Source organism: Scyliorhinus torazame, chromosome 7, assembly GCF_047496885.1.
Source record: "Scyliorhinus torazame isolate Kashiwa2021f chromosome 7, sScyTor2.1, whole genome shotgun sequence".
NCBI lineage: Eukaryota > Metazoa > Chordata > Chondrichthyes > Carcharhiniformes > Scyliorhinidae > Scyliorhinus > Scyliorhinus torazame.
The window spans coordinates 291,233,731-291,251,219 of NC_092713.1; the positions used below are offsets into that span (position 1 = coordinate 291,233,731).

General features: G+C 47.3%; 1 pseudogene; it reads left to right on the forward strand.

Moving 5' to 3' along the window:
- Positions 1–1,762: 1,762 nt before the first annotated feature.
- Positions 1,763–17,489, forward strand: part of LOC140427399 (protein phosphatase 1 regulatory subunit 12A pseudogene) — a 44,968-nt pseudogene continuing 29,241 nt past the window's right edge.

Below are 17,489 nucleotides of genomic sequence, written 5' to 3' on the forward strand. Positions count from 1 at the left end.
TACTTTTATTGGGTGATAAAAAATTTAAATGTTACCAATGTCAGAAAAAGAGAAAATATCTTTGGCGGTTTTATTCAGGAGGGAATGATTTATTTTTAAATATTAAAAACCGTACTAGTGCAGTATTGTATAGTGAAATAATTAGTGTTGTTAAAATAAAATTCAGTTTGGTATCACTTGAGCTTCCACAATAAATTAGCTTTCACGCCCCTCCCCCTTTCACTGTGCTAATGATGTGCATCACAGTAAGTTGATGGAGAAGAATCTTTTAATCTTTTCTCTTGAGGAAATCAAATCTTAGGAGAACAATTTTGCCTTCAAGACGCACACAGTTCATTTCTCTGACTGGATTCAGTTGCTGAGATTTACAGCCACAAAACCCCGAGATATTTTTTCAAGGTGGTGAATTCATGAATAACTTTCCATTGCTTTAGATTCCATTCCAGGCTAGTGTTCAACTTGCTGATTGAGAAAATCAAGTGCCATTTCACTTGAAGCTGTGATTTTCAGGAACCCAGCCACAACTTTCTGTGAGGACGTATTGATTTGTGTCCAGTTCTGGGTGCCAGGTTTTAGGAAAGGTGTGAAGGCATGAGGGAGAATGCGGACAAGATTCACACGCATAGGTCTGAGGATGAGGAGCTTGAGTTACGTGGATTGGTTGGAGAAGTTGGGACTGTTTTCCTCGGGAAAGAGAAGGTCGAGAGGAAGTTTGATAAAGGTATTTAAAATCATGAGAGGTCTGGGCAGAATGGACAGGGAGAAACTGTTCCCAACAATGAAAGGATGAAGAAGCACAGATTTAGGTAATTAAAAAAAAAAAGCATTAGAGACATGAGGAGAAACCTTTTTGCGCAGCGTGTGGTTAAAAACCTGGAAGCCTCCAGGTTAGGTTGGGGGAAATAATTCTCAGTGTTATCACTTTAAAATATGAAGAAACATACAACATTTACAGCACAGAAACTGACCACTTAGCCCAACTGATCCATGGTGATGTTTATGAGCCTCCTCCCATCCAACTTCACCTCACCCCACCACATGTCCCTCCAATCCTTTCTCCCTCATGTGCTTACGTAGCTTTCCTTGAGATACATCACCTCTGGCAAATGTGCATGTCAAGAGAACTGAGGATGAGATACGGTTATGATATGCCTCCAATGTCCAAGCAGCTGCCAGAACTCACTGTCTTGACACAGACATTCTTTCATGGGACCCATGCATCACTGGCAAGGCCAAAATTCCCTTTGAGCTGAGAGGTAATTTTTACGTTCTGATGCTTGGCGATGGACTTAGAGCACTAGAGAACGTCTAGTTTGTGACTAGTTGAATGTTTATTGATTAACAATAACATGAGTCAGATAACAATATGAAAACTACTAAAACCATCAACTATTAAATTACTATTATAAAAGTATCCAAGAGCTACTACAAATGTTACTATCCTGTACGATGGCCATCTCCAGAATCCCCAAGGTTGTGGTGTCACATGGTTGTTCTATACTTCCACCTGCTGGTTGGAGGTCATATCTGTTAATATTTATAGAATATCACCACATCCCCTTTCCTTTGGAAATGAATAATATTTACATGCATTATTTAAATTCAATACACGATACATATGATATGCATAATACCTCAATTATTTACATGTTCAATGTCCATCAGGATTCCAATCTGTCTGGCTTTCTTCTGTGTCTTGTTGAGCTTCTAAGCACTGCCTCCCAGGGTATTGGGATAGCCAGAGGGAGACAGGCCACACAAGATGGTGGATGCTAAACAGGAACAGAATGAGCAGTTGAAGCGTTGGCTGGGCTCCAAGACCGAGCTCGAGCCATCCGTCCTCAAGAAGAAGAAAACCAAGGTCAAGTTTGACGATGGTGCCGTCTTCCTGACTGCCTGCTCGGGCGGAGACACGGATGATGCGAAGAAGCTTATGGGTCGTGGCTCAGACATTAACAACACGAATGTGGATAGATTGACCATCCTGCACCAGGCATGTATAGATGATAACCTGGATATGGTGAACTTCCTAGTGGAGCATTTTGCAAATATTAATCAGCCAGATAATGAGGGTTAGATACCATTGCATGCAGCTGCTTCCTGCAGACATAGCAGAGTATTTAATTAGCCATGGAGCAAATGTAGCTGCAGTCAACAGTTATAGAGAAACTCCATCAGATATAGCTGAAGAAGAGGCCATGGAGGAGTTCTTGCAGGAAGAAATTAGTAGGCAAGGAGTGGATATAGAAGCAGCTCGGAAGAAGAAGAATGAATCATGCTCCGCGATGCCAAGCAGTGGTTAAATAGTGGGCAAATAAATGACAATAGGCATCCCAAATCTGGGGGAACAGCTCTTCATGTAGCTGCAGATAAAGGCTACACAGAGGTTTTAAAGCTTGTAATTCAGGCAGGTTATGAGGTAAATGTCAAAAATTATGATGGCTGGGCTCCACTTCACGCTGCAGCACACTGGGGTGAAGAGGAAACCTGCCGAATCCTGGTCAAAAGCTTCTGCGATATGGAGACGATCAACAAAGTGGGGCCGACAGCTTTTGATGTAACAGGTTAAGACATTTTTGGGTAATTAGAAGAGTTGCAAAAAAGGCAGAATATGCTTTTTAGGGAGAAACAAGCAAATAAATCACCAATGATCAAGTCAACTACAAAAATGGAGTGGAGATGCCGGCGTTGGACTGGGGTGAGGACAGTAAGAAGTCTTACAACGTCAGGTTAAAGTCCAACAGGTGTGTTTCGAATCACTAGCTTTCGGAGCACTGCTCCTTCCTCAGGTGAATGAAGAGGTGGGTTCCAGAAACATATATATAGACATATTGCATCTTTGACTTTATCTCTATATATGTTTCTGGAACCCACCTCTTCATTCGCCTGAGGGAGGAGCAGTGCTCCGAAAGCTAGTGATTCGAAACAAACCTGTGGGACTTCAACCTGGTGTTGTAAGACTTCTTACTGTACAAAAATGGAGAACAACTAACAATTAAACATGTGAGAAGTAAAGAAACCCTGCTGAATGAACAAAAGATTCCAGTGCATATAGAGCCTCTGGAGCAGGCGAATGTGGACGAAGAGGACAAGCTAGACGAATTTAAAGCCAGACTCACTTTTCAAAGAGAACTAAGGGACTGCTGTGTGCTCTGTTTCACGGAGACATGGCTCACTCCTGCTTCACCGGACTGTGCCCTACAACCAGAGGGCTTCTCAATCCACCGAATGGACCATACCGCGGCCTCAGGCAAGGCAAGGGGAGGTGGGGTCTGCCTCTTAATCAACATCTCCTGGTGCCTAGATGTAACAACACTGGCGGGTTTCTGCTCCCTGGACCTGGAAATGTAGCCCCTACTACCTTCTGCGGGAGTTCAGCTCCTAAATCCTGACGGCAGTTTACATCCCACCCCAGGCGAACATTAAAATTGCACTGGACAAAATATTCACCACCACAAATAGCCTTGAAATGAAACATCCCGAGGCCTTGTTCATTGTAGCTGGGGACTTCAATCAGGCCAAGCTCAAGAGCGTACTACCAAGTTACCACCAACACGTCACCTGTTTCACCAGAGGCCCAAACATCCTGGACCGCTGCGACACAAATATCAAACATGCATACCGCTCTATCGCTCACCCGTACTTTGGCAAATCTGACCACAAGGCTGTGCTCCTGCTCCCGGCCTATGAGCAAAAACTGAAGCAGGAGAATCCGTCAAAGAAAGTCGTGCATTGTTGGTCTGAGGAATCGGATGATCTCCGACGGGACTGTTAGAGTCAGTGAACTGGTCAGTATTTAAAAACTCTGCGACCAGCCTGAACGAGTACACCACTACAGTAACTGATTTCATTAGTAAGTGTGTAGAAGACTGTGTGCCAAAGAAGCAGGGATGAACAGGCGTATCCACTGCTTGCTGAAGTCTAGGTCTGAGGCGTTCAAGTCAGGTGACCCTGACCTATACAAGAAAGCCAGATATGATCTAAAGAAATCCATCAAAGATGCCAAAAGACAGTACCGGGCCAAGCTCGAGTCCCAGCCTAGCCACACGGACCCACACCATCTATGGCAAGATCTGCAAGACATAAAGGGTGTGGTAGTCTGTGTAGAGGTATTACGGTACCTGGTAATGCTGGAACACCATTGGTAGATATTGTATGATTCCTATTGGTCAAGCTGTATGGTAGCTCCGCCCTGCTCGGCGGGGTATAAGAGCCCGTGCCGCCCCAGCAGCCTTCATTCTGTACCTGAGCTACTGGGTGAACATCTAGCTTATTAAAGCCTTCAGTTGGATTACAACCTCGCTTTAGTGGTCATTGATCATGCACCAATTTAATAAGCTAGATTTAAAAGGATGGAGCTCCGAATCAAGCCGGAGTGTCTGCAACTCAGCCCCCACGCGGCGAACTCAGCGGCAATCTTCAAGCACTGGCTGGCGTGTTTTAAAGGATATCTCTGAACGGCCGAAAACACACCCACAGGAGAGCAGAAAATGCAAGTCCTGCACTCGAGGGTGAGCCCGGAAATTTACACCCTCATGGAGGACGCGGAAGACTTCTACGCGGCAATAGAGCTGCAAAAAGGACATTATATCCGCCCAGTAAACCAGGTCTATGCCCGACATCTGCTAGCAACGAGGCGACAAATTCCTGGGGATCGCTGGAAGAATTCTACCGTGCACTCCTGGTGTTGGAGAGAAACTGCAGCTGCCCTCAAGTTTCAGCGAGCAACCACACAGAACTCTTGATCCGGGACGCTTTTGTGGCAGGTATGCTGTCCTCCCAGATCCGCCAGTGATTGCTGGAAAAAGACACCCTCGGCCTCAAGGAGGCACGGGCCCTTGCCGGCTCCCTGGACGTGGCTTCCAGAAATGCCCGCGCTTACGTTCCCAACCACGCGGCAGCCTCCTGGGCAGCGTGGAACCCCTCCGCAGCCGACCCCGAGATATCCCCCATCCCCCCACAAGCTTGTGGTGCAAGGTGGCCTGGCAACCTCGGGGGGCCCCGCTACTACTTTTGCAGGCAGGCCAAGCACCCCCGCCAGCGCTGCCCGGCCCACGCATCCACCTGCAAGGGATGCGGTAAAAAGGGCCATTTCGTGGTGGTATGCCAGGCCGGTGCGGTTGCCGCGGTATCCGGTGGCGAATGCGGACCGCCACCACAAACCTCTCCACGGTCTCCGTGCGGCCAGCGGGCACTGCCATCTTTCTACTCTAGGGGCACGTGCGGCCCCCGGGAGCCGCCATCGTGTCCCACGGACGCCATGTTAGATGGATGGGCGCCACAATTTTGTGCACCCCCAGCCATGTGCGACCAATGGGTGCCGCCATCTTGGATGGACCCCCAGGACCCTAGCTCGGTTGACCACACACCGCCCAAAGAGAACACTCAACTGCTGCGATTAGCCTCGGTGACTCTGGATCAGTCCCGGCCTCAAACACTCTCAACTGCTACAACGACTGTACTTATCAATGGGCATAAGACGTCCTGCTTAATCGACTCTGGGAGCACGGAAAGCTTCATACACCCCGATACGGTAAAGCGCTGTTCTCTCCTCGTCCACCCCGTTAATCAAAAAATCTCCCTGGCCTCCGGTTCCCACTCAGTAGAGATAAAGGGGTTTTGTGTAGCAAACCTCACAGTCCAGGGAAGGGAGTTTAAAAATTACCGGCTCTACGTCCTTCCTCACCTCTGCGCGGCCACACTCCTAGGTTTAGACTTCCAGTGTAATCTCCAAAGTCTAACTTTCAAATTCAGCGGCCCTGTACCCCCTCTCACTGTCTGCGGCCTCGCGACCCTCAAGGTCGATCCGCCATCCCTGTTTGCGAACCTCACCCCAGATTGCAAACCCATCGCCACCAGGAGCAGACAGTACATTGCCCAGGATCGGATCTTTATTAGGTCAGAGGTCCAAAGGCTACTGAGGGAAGGAGTCATTGAAGCTAGCAACAGTCCCTGGAGAGCTCAAGTAGTGGTGGTAAAGACCGGGGAGAAGCATAGGATGGTCATCGACTACAGTCAGACCATCAACAGGTTTACGCAGCTGGACACATACCCTCTCCTCCGCATATCCGACCTGGTAAACAGGATCGCACATTACAAGGTCTTCTCCACGGTGGATCTTAAGTCCGCCTACCACCAGCTCCCCATCCGCACTAGTGACCGCAAATACACTGCTTTCGAGGCAGATGGGTGGCCCTATCACTTCTAAAGGTTTCCCTTCGGTGTCACCAACGGGGTCTCGGTCTTCCAGCGCGAGATGGACCGAATGGTTGACCGGTACGGTTTACGGGCAACATTCCCGTATCTCGATAATGTCACTATCTGCGGCCACGACCCGCAGGACCACGACACCAACCTCCAAAATTTCCTCCAGACCGCAAAGATCCTTAACCTAACATACAACAAGGATAAATGTGTGTTTAGCACCGACCGCCTAGCCATCCTCGGCTACGTAGTGCGAAATGGAGTTATAGGCCCCGACCCTGAGCGCATGCGCCCCCTTGTGGAGTTCCCCCTCCCTCACTGCTCCAAGGCCCTGAAGCGCTGCCTAGGGTTTTTCAGTTACTACGCCCAGTGGGTCCCCAACTATGCGGACAAGGCCCGTCCCCGATCCAATCCACAGCTTTTCCTCTGTCGATAGAGGCCCGCCAGGCCTTCAGCCGCATCAAAACGGACATTGCAAAGGCCACGATGCATGCCATGGACGAGTCCCTCCCCTTCCAGGGCAAGATAAAAAATGATAAGATCTTGCGGTGGAGGACCGAACTCTCCACCTACAACTACGAGATCTTGTATCGTCCCAGGAAGCTAAACGAGCCTCCTGATGCCCTGTCCCGTGGCACATGTGCCACCGCACAAGTGGACCGCCTCCGAGCCCTCCATGAGGACCTCTGCCACCCGGAGTCCGGGTCACTCGCTTTTTCCATTTCGTGAAGACCCGCAACCTGCCCTACTCCATCGAGGATGTCAGGACAGCCACCAGGGACTGCCAAATCTGCGTGGAGTGCAAACCGCACTTCTAGCGGCCAGAGAAAGCACACCTGATAAAGGCTTCCCATCCCTTTGAACGCCTCAGCATGGACTTCAAAGGCCCCCTCCTCTCCACCGACCGCAACACGTACTTTCTGAACGTGATTGACGAGTACTCCCGGTTCCCATTCGCCATCCCCTGCCCAGACATGACCGCAACCACCGTCATCAAGGCCCTCTATAGCATCTTTGCACTGTTCGGGTTCCCCGCTTACATACATAGTGATAGGGGGTCCTCCTTTATGAGCGATGAACTGCATCAATTCCTACTCAGCAAGGGCATCGCCTCCAGCAGGACGACCAGTTACAACCCCCGGGGTAACAGACAGATAGAGAGGGAGAACAGAACAGTCTGGAAGACTGTTCTACTGGCCCTACGGTCCAGGAATCTCCCGGTCTCCCACTGGCAGGAAGTCCTCCCGGATGCCCTTCACTCCATCCGGTCACTGCTTTGTACCACAACCAACCAAACACCTCACGAACATCTCCTTGTCTTCCCCTGGGAGTCCTCCTCTGGGACCTCGCTCCCGACCTGGCTGGCAGCTCCCGGACCCATCCTGCTCTGAAAACACGTGCGGGCGCACAAGTCAGACCCGTTGGTCGAGAGGGTCCACCTTCTCCACGCTAAACCCAGTACGCCTATGTGGCGTACCCCGACGGCTGACAAGATATGGTCTCCCTACGAGACCTGGCGCCCGACGGAGCCCCACGCATACCCCAGCCACCAGTCCCACCCTTCCCTCCACCAGGGCACCTTACAGGAGGATCAGTCCTTCCACCGGCCCCGTCTAGGCCCCCCCACCCACCGACGCACCCCGCAGGCGCTCCCTTCCCAGTTCAACCGTTTTCCCCACCAGCGCCGTCTAGGGGTGTCAAAGCTGCCACAGAGATCGAGGCCACGCTCCCGGAGTCACAGACGCCCAAGCCTCCACCGGAGTCACCACCGAAGCTCCGACGATCACAGAGGACGACCAGGGCCCCCGATCAACTGATTGCTTCACTTTAAATTGTAAATTTAAATCATAAATTGTAAATAGTTAATAGAATTGTAAATAGTTACAAAATGCTGTACGGAGGTATTACGGTACCTCCATAACTACTTCTACCATGTTGCCATGTTTGTAGCATCAGGCCACCATCCCCGCAGACTCTTTTTTAACAGGGGGTGAATGTGGTAGTCTGTGTATAGGTATTACGGTACCTGGTAATGCTGGAACACCAATGGTAGATATTGTATGCTTCCTATTGGTCAAGCTGTATGGTAGCTCCGACCTGCTAAGCGGGGTATAAGAGCCCGTGCCTCCCCAGCAGCCTTCATTCTGTACCTGAGCTGCTGTGGGAAACATCTAGCTTATTAAAGCCTTCAGTTGGACTACAACCTCGCTTTAGTGGTCAATGATCGTGCACCAACGGGCTACAAGATGAAGGCATGTAAAATTGCAGGCTCCAATGCACCCCTTCCTGATGAGCTCAACGCATTCTATGCACGCTTTGAGCAAGAGGTCAGCGAGAGCGAGCCCTTCACGTCAGAAGCCTCGGATGAACTTGTATCTGAGATCACCATTGCAGACGTCAGAGCAGCTTTCTCGAAGGTCAACCCACGGAAAGCCACTGGCCCGGATGGGGTACACGGACGAGCACTCAGGTCTTGCGTGGAGCAGCTGGCGGGGGTATTCGCAGACATCTTCCACCTCCTTTTACAACAATCTGAGGTCCCTATCTGCTTCAAGAAGACGACCATCATCCCTGTACCAAAAAAAAGCCAAGTAGCATGCCTTAATGACTGTCGTCCAGTGGCTCTGACACCCATCATTATGAAATGCTTCGAAAGGTTAGTCATGGCACGAATCAACTCCAGCCTCCAGGATTGCCTTGATCCACTACAGTTCGCCGACTGCTGCAACAGGTCCACAGCAGACGCCATCTCCATGGCCCTGCATTCAACCCTGGAACACCAAGATAACAAAGACTCCTATGTCAGACTCCTATTTATCGACTACAGCTCAGCCTTCAACACCATCATTCCTACGAAACTCATCTCCAAACTCTGTGGCCTTGGCCTCGGCTCCTCCCTCTGCGACTGGATCCTGAACTTTCCAACCCACAGGCCACGCTCAGTAAGGATAGGCAACAACACCTCCTCCACGATCACCCTCAACACCGGTGCCCCACAAGGCTGTGTCCTCAGCCCCCTCAACTACACTCCTTATACACCTATGACCGTGTGGCCAAATTCCCCTCCAACTCGATTTTCAAATTTGTTGATGACACCACCGTAGTGGGTCGGATTTCAAACAATGACGAGACAGAGTGCAGGAATGAGATAGAGAATCTGGTGAACTGGTGCAACAACAATAATCTCTCCCTCAATGTCAACAAAACAAAGGAGATTGTCATCGACTTCAGGAAGCGTAGTGGACAACACGCCTCTGACTACATCAATGGGAACGAAGTAGAAAGGGTCGAGAGCTTCAAGTTTTTAGGTGTACAAATCACCAATAACCTGTCCTGGTCCCCCCATGCCAACACTATTGTCAAGAAAGCCCACCAACGACTCTACTTTCTCAGATGACTAAGGAAATTTGGCATGTCAGCTATGACTCTCACCAACTTCTACAGATGCATCATAGAAAGCATTCTTTCTGGTTGTATCGCAGCTTGGTATGGAGCCTGCTCTGCCTAAGACCGCAGGAAACTACAAAAGGTTGTGAATGTAGCCCAGTCCTTCACACAAACCAACCTCCCTTCCATTAACTCTATCTATAATTCCCGCTGCCTCGGAAAGGCAGCCAGCATAATTAAGGACCAACGCACCCCGGACATACTCTCTTCCACCTTCTTCCATCAGGAAAAAGATGCCAAGCTTTGAGGTCACGTACCAACCGACTCAAGAACAGCTTCTTCTCTCCTGCCATCAGCCTTTGAATTGACCTACCTCGTATTAAATTAATCTTTTCTCTACACCTTGCTATAACTGTAACATTATATTCTGAAGTCTCTCCTTCCTTCCCTATGTGCGGTATGCATTGTTTGTACAGCATGCAAGAAACAATACTTTTCACTGTACACTAATACATGTGACAATAATAAATCAAATCAAATCAAAAAGGAAAGAAAGATAACTCTAGTTGTTCTAGTGGAAAGGAGTCAGAAGCAGAGACAAAAAAAAGCAAACTTACAGCAACTGTAAATAATTTAAACTGTATCAACAGTGGAAGTATACAGTCTGCTGCAGTGACCCGATCAACTGTACCCCACTCCTGGTACCATGTTATGTTCTGGTGCTTGGCTGGATGGAACTAGTGCACTAGAGAACTTCTAGTTTGTGACTAGTTGAATGTTTATTGATTAACAATAATGTGGGCCGGATAACAATATGAAAACTACTGAAACCACTAACTAGTAAATCACTATTATAAAATTATCCAAGAGCTACTACAAATGCCACAAATCCATGCGACGTCTATCGCCAGACTCCCAGAGGTTGCAGTGTCACGTGGTTGTTCTTTACTGCCACCTGGTGGTTGGAGGTCGTATCTGTTAATATTTACATAACTGCTTCTGCATATCATCACAGTGATTTCAAAACGTAGTTAAAAGTCAATCACATTGCTGTGACTGTGGAATGACAAACAGGCCAGACCAGGAAAGGGTGACAAATTTGCTTCCCTAAAGGGGAACCAGATGGGTATTTACAGCAATTCATGATAGGTTTCATCATCACCAATACTGAGACTAGCCTGAAATTCCAGGTTAATGAATTGAAATTCCACCAGTTGCTGTGGTAGGAATTGAACCCACATCACCAAAGTATTAGCCTGGATCTCTGTCTTCCTAGTCCAGTGACATTACCACTACCCAATGTCTGGTCTTGGCTGACTCAGATTGAGAGCGACCGGTGTCCATGCAGTGCTAAACCTGATTCAATCAGTACCTTCAGGAGATAAAATTCAGGCGAGGGGGTGGAATTTTTTGTTGAAGAAATGGTAACGCTTCAAATCCACCAAAACACTACAGTGGAAAAATGTAATTCAAAACGGACTGCATTGGATTTTCAATTTTCCAGCTAAGCATAGAACTGTGGATGGCCTGTCTGTTATAGAAACCTCTCCAGTTCTGATGATTTCAATACAAATTAAAATTCGGTAGTTCCTATAATGGAAGGGCAATTCCACAGAGACGGTTTCACATCCGGTTGGCAGGTTGCAAATCTGTCTCATTATATTGGGAGCACAGTTCTTGAAAAACCTTCTTTTTGTCAGAACCATCCTATTAAATGCACTAAGGCTGGTCGCTCTGTCACAATTGCTCAACGGTAAGTGGCAATCAGTGTATAAACATCCTGGGATTATTAGCGTGGCATCATGGAAATAAATCAATCTTTCATTGTTTTGTTTCCCCTCCTTCTTGTCAAACACAAGTATTCTTCACATTTTTCAGCATTACGTTTTCATTTTTATTCCTGATCCCCAGGGAGAGGAGGATTCAGAAACTCAGTTCATTTTTCAGATCACTGCTTCTTATATTTTGAGTCTCTACTGCCTCTCTCAGACCCAGTTAAGCAGCACATCTCAACTAAATTCTTCCCTTATTCTTCCCTGATTCTTGCCGCACAACTTGTTGGGAGTGTGCCAGGCCATACCAAGCATTGAGGAGGGGGTCTAAAATGGTTGGGAATTTTGAGGTTGGATATTAATGATCAAACATGTCATCACGTCTTACTGGCTGAAGAACGTTCCTGATTTCAGAAAAGGTGATTTTAAGTCAATGAGGCATGAGCCGGAGAGGATAAATTGAAAAGTAATGCTGGAGGCAAACAAAAACACTCGGTTAAAAATAAGGCTTCGAGGTAATAATAATTGCTTATTGTCACAAGTAGTCAATGAAGTTACTGTGAAAAGCCCGTAGTCGCCACAATCTGGCGCCTGTTTGTGGGGGCTGGTACTGGAATTGAACCCACGCTGCTGGCCTTGTTCTGCATTACAAGCCAGCTGTTTAGCCCACTGTGCTAAACCAGCCTGAGGTCTCCCTCAGCAAGTGTACAGATTAATTCTACCATTGAGACAAATACCAAAACCAAAGTGTGAACAGTTAAATAAAGGCTATGAAGCAGAATGTTTTTTTTAATAGAATAATTAACTAGGAGATATTATAAAGCTAAGTTGAAGTGAAGAGAAAACATTAAGGGAAACAAAAGGATATTCTGTGGATAGATGCACAGCCAGAAAAAATCTGAAAATAATTTCCGCTCAGAGCAGTTTTTTAATGAAGCTCTTATCATTTTTATTTTTCATAAATGTACAACAGTATGTATCTATAACAAAAAGCATATGGAAAGAAAAATATTACATGCTTCTCATCTTTTACAGTTTAAACTAATAGAAATTCATTAGACCCGAGAGAGCTATAGAGCAAAAGCAACAACAATGATACTTGCATTTATGTAACAATTTAACATGGTTAAGTATCCCAAGGTGCATCACTGGAACTTTATCAAACAAAGGAAAGAAATATGATTCAGAAAAAGTTTCACAGGATATCAAAGCTGACAGCAAAACTTTTTATTGAACAAAACAATAAAATCTGATGTAATTGTATGATCACTCATATCCAGCCTCAAATTCGGAAGCATTGTATAAATATTTTACAAGTGAGTATAAAACAGATGAATGCAATGGTACAATGGTCAGGGGGGAGGGGGGGAGGACTTTAGGTTCTTCATTAATTGGGACTAGTTTTGGGGAAGTTGGCTCTGTACAGGCTGGAAGGGTTGTATCCAAACACAGCCAGGACCAATTCCCGTGTGGAGCAATTTGCTCTTGGAGAAGCTTCAAATTAACTGAGCAGAGATGTAGGAACAGTGGGTAATATCAGAAAAGGATACAGAGCTGCACAGAATACTGGGAGAGAAAGATAGCACCTGATCAGGAATCGGAAGGTCGAATGTGTTTTCGGCATTAGGGGCAAGAAAGAAAACCACAGATTTGAACGGGCGGCCTGATTCCGAGGTCCGGCGGCTGGCTCCCCCCCACCCCCCCCCCCGACAATGCAAATTCTGCCCCCCCCTTGCTGACAAGTTGGTACATCCGGCATCCCTCCCCCCCCCTCCCCAACCATTGCTGGGTTACCACCATCAAATACCACAATCAGACCCCATATCAGCAACACTCCCCATATCAGATACCCCCCATTTCAGAGACCCCCCCCATTAGAGGTCCCCATATCAGAGAACCCCCCCCCCCCATATCAAAGGCCACCATTAGAGACCCCCTATATTTGAGAGAGCCCCATGTCAGAGAGCCTTCATTAGTTACCCCGACCTGGAAGCTAAATAGGCGGCATGGTGGCACAGTGGTTAGCACTGTTGCTTCACAGCGCCATGGTCCCAGGTGCAATTCGCGGCTTGGGTCACTGTCTGTGTGGAGTCTTCATGTTCTCCCCGTGTCTGCGTGGGTTTCCTCCGGGTGCTCCGGTTTCCTCCCACAAGTCCCAAAAGACATGCCGTTAGGTAATTTGGACATTCCGAATTCTCCCTCTGTGCATCCGAACAAGCGCCGGAGTGGCGACTAGGGGCTTTTCACAGTAACTTCATTGCCGTGTTAATGTAAGCCTACTTGTGGCAATAAAAATTATTATTATTATTAAAGAGCGGTCCAGGCAGAAACAGTGAAAAATCACTGCTTTTCACTTACTTGTCCCTTACACCTGCTGCCTCAGACATAAGTATAGAAAGCAGCAGTTGTTACTTTATAGAAAGTCAAAGCAGATCACAACACTTTAGATCTCTTGATCTGTGAGGTTTCTATTCACTTTCAAAGAAAAATACCTTTTACTAGGCTGTAATTGACAAATAATAACTTCCAGGCAGCCAGTTGTCTGGATTGTTTATTTTCATCTCCCATCAAGCTTGAATGTATCTGAATTATCCTGCTCTGAATCCAACCACAATATTTATAAACATCTAGCTATGATTAATAGGTTGTCACCACAGTAAAAGCAGTTAAGTGTTTTCTGCTTTGAAAAAGAGGAAATTAAAGCACTTATCTCCTGAATGTTTATGAACATTGTGGTTAGGTTCACAACAAGGTACTTGAGACACATTCAAACGCAAAGGGAGCTTTGGCCCTAATTCTCGGTTTGGGAGACTATTTTCTCTCACCGGAGATGAATTCCCATTGATTTGCATTCACGCTGGGAGCACAAATCCAGAGGCGATTCACTATCCCTTGGCATGTAAATGTATAGATGGCGGGGATTGTGAGGGTTCCCTTGCAAATCCAACCAACGGACACATTTTGAGCGGGTGGCCCGATTGCGATGTCTGGCTACTCGGCCCCCCTCACCGCCACAACCCAATTTCAGCCCCCACCATGGGATTTTTGGATCACCCCCTGTTGGATTCAACAATTATAGAGAGGGGCCCTTTAAAATATTAGCTAAAATGATTCTTGAAAATTACTGAATTTGTAGAAATCTGAGTAAGTTATAAATTGGCTAATTGTTTGAATACTGTTCATGACTGTCTCAAATGTTACGAATAATGTACTCTAAGTACTGGTATGAAGGTACATTCAGCAAGCTTGAAACAATCTCGTAACTGAGACAAGACATAACGTAGGGAGTTTGAACGTGGGATAAGAGTCGTGGGACAAAAGTCGTGGGAAAGTTAATTAATTAATTTGGAGTAATTGATTAATGTCTAATTAACCAATCACCTGTTAAGTGACTGACATTTTCCTGAACAAATCAATGGGGTCTCAGCTAAGAATTAGAACCAATGAAACTAAGTAAGGGGCTAAACCCAGATAAGGATTCCCTTAAGAATGTGATCCGTTAAACATATTAGCAGAGAATTTAAGCCATCGGAGAATCCTTGAGCATTGGTAAAAATTACTTTTAAAGGCCTTTATTGAAATGACTTTTAGTTTTGTATATCTGAAGTCACTTTTATCTTGAAGTTTTTGCTTCCATTCATTGGTGTCTCAAGGACATTTCGAGACACACAGGAAAAAAATATTTTCCAGTTAATTTTGAGTGAATTTCATTTCAGTCATTCATTTTTTCAATGTGTTCTTAAAGAAATAAACATTACTGAAATTCACTCAACCGGACTGACTTATCTGTGAGCAAGAGATAAGGCGAATCTACTCCCCCAAACAGTATGAGGCTGACCAGACCCATCCACCGACCACCCCACCAGAGACCCCCCATAAGAGACACCCCCCACCAGAAACACCCCATAAGAGAGGCACCCTCCAGGTAGCCCCCATATGAGGGCCTGCAAGATCCCCAGTACAGAGACCCATGCCTGGAAACCCCCCATTGCAGAGATCCCTGCACAGTAGCCCTGCATTACAGAGATGCCAAAGAGAAAAAGAGGAAGTGAGAGCTCTTAACTGTCTTTGATGTGGTCCAAGAGCTGCCACTCATAGCCAGATATTTATAAATATTGCCGTTAGTTTCACAACTGACTACTTAAGCAGGGATCTCTGGAGTGCCAGCTACCAGGCAAGGGCTTCTATAATATGGGATTTCCAAGCAGGGGTCTCTCTTATGGGTGGTTTCTGGTGGGAGTTTCTATTGTGAGGTGGTGTCTCTGGTGGGGATCTCAGTAGTGGGGGGTTTCTGGTGGGGGTCTCTGCAATGCGGGAATTCTGGTGGAGGTCTCTCTTATGGAGGCTCTCTGGTGGGGCCTCTGTAATAAGGGGTTTGGAGGAGAGTCTCGCTCATGGGGGTTCTCTGGTGGGGATCTGTCTAATGGGAGTACCTCTGGTGGGGGTGGCCACTGGGATGGTCTGGCGGGGGTGGGATGGGCAGGGTTTGCATTGTGTGGGGGAGGGTGGCCCTCCAATGGACTCAGGGGGCAACTCCTGAATAGAGTTTGGCCCATTGCGAGGTCCACCATGTCAGGGCCACGCTGTAAGATACTTGCACAATCCCAGCCGAGAGGCCCGGAGCCATGAAGAATTGGGTTTCCAGTCCATTGACCAGATGAAAATGGGTTCAAATGATCTATTTGCATCCTCCCGCTGGACGGGGGTATAGCTCGCTGCCACCACTGGCGGGGACCGGATCATCAGAACGGGGACGCCAATCCCATTTTATGCCTGACGTGTGATTCTATGCCGCATCAGGAACTCCGCTATTTGCGGTGTGCGATGGAGAATCCACCCCATGATGTTGTGGCTATGACCCAACTAAGAAAAAGGGCAGAATATCAATATTCCTGGATACAAGGGGTGGGATTCTCCATTCCCCGACGCCGATTTCGAGATTGGCGATCGGGCGGAGAATCCCTTGAGACGCTGAAATCGGGGGCGGTGCCTGTTTGTCGCAAGTTTTGTATGCTCCGCCCCCTCCAAAACGGCATAGTTGCATCGCGCACCGGATGCCATTGGGACGGCCTCAGCGCGTCACCTGAAGGTCCTCCCCTGATGCTCCGCCCCGATGGGCCAAGTTCCCAACCGCACTGGGGACATGTAGTCTCAGCGGTCGGGAAACCGGCGTGGCTGCTGCGGACTGGAGCCGTGCTCAGAAATGGAGAAACGAGCCCAAGGCTGGATTCTCCATTTCTGAGGCGAAGTGCGGAGGATCTGTGGTCTTTTCCGTGAAAAAAAATTAGTTCTGGGCAAGTTACTGGAATTGATCCTCAGAGAAATGTGTTTAGCATCTGGATAACCATAATTCAATAAAGAGAGTGAGCATGAATATCGGACGGTTATGTCATTTCTGATGAACTAAGTTGAATGTTTTGAACAGATCACGACTATGAGGGACTGTCTCTGAATATTGTTTATATTCACTTCCAGAAGACATCTGCTAAGATTCCATACAGGCCATTGCTAGCAAAAACAAAAGTATGTGGAATTGGAGGTAATTCTCTGATATTATCATAGAGTCCTCGAATCCCTACAGTGCAGAAGCAGGCCATTCAGCCCATTGAGTCTGCACTGAACTTCCGAATTTGCACCGTACCGAGGCCCGCTCCCCTGCCCTATTCCTGTAATACCACCTAACCTTTGGACACTAAGGGGCAATTTAGCACAGCTAATTTAGCAGGGCGGCATGGTGGTACAGTAGTTAGCACTGCTGCCTCATAGCGCCAGTGACCCAGGTTCGATTATAATCTCGGGTGAATTTTTACGTTTTCCCTGTGTCTGCATAGGTCCCCTCTGGATGCTCCGGTTTCCTCCCAGGTTAGGTGCATTGGCCATGCTAAATGGCCCTTTAGTGTCCAAAAGATTAGGTGGGGTCACAGGGATAGTGCAGGGTCTTGGGCATAGGTAGGTTGCCCTTTTGTAGGGTTGATGCAGACTCGATGGACCAAATGACCTCCTTCTGCGCTGTAGGGATCTTATGATTTTCTATGATCTACCTAACCTGCACATCTTTGATATTGGTATCTAATTGTTTGGGAAGCAGGAGGCAGAGAATAAGGATGAAGGGAATGTATTTTGTTG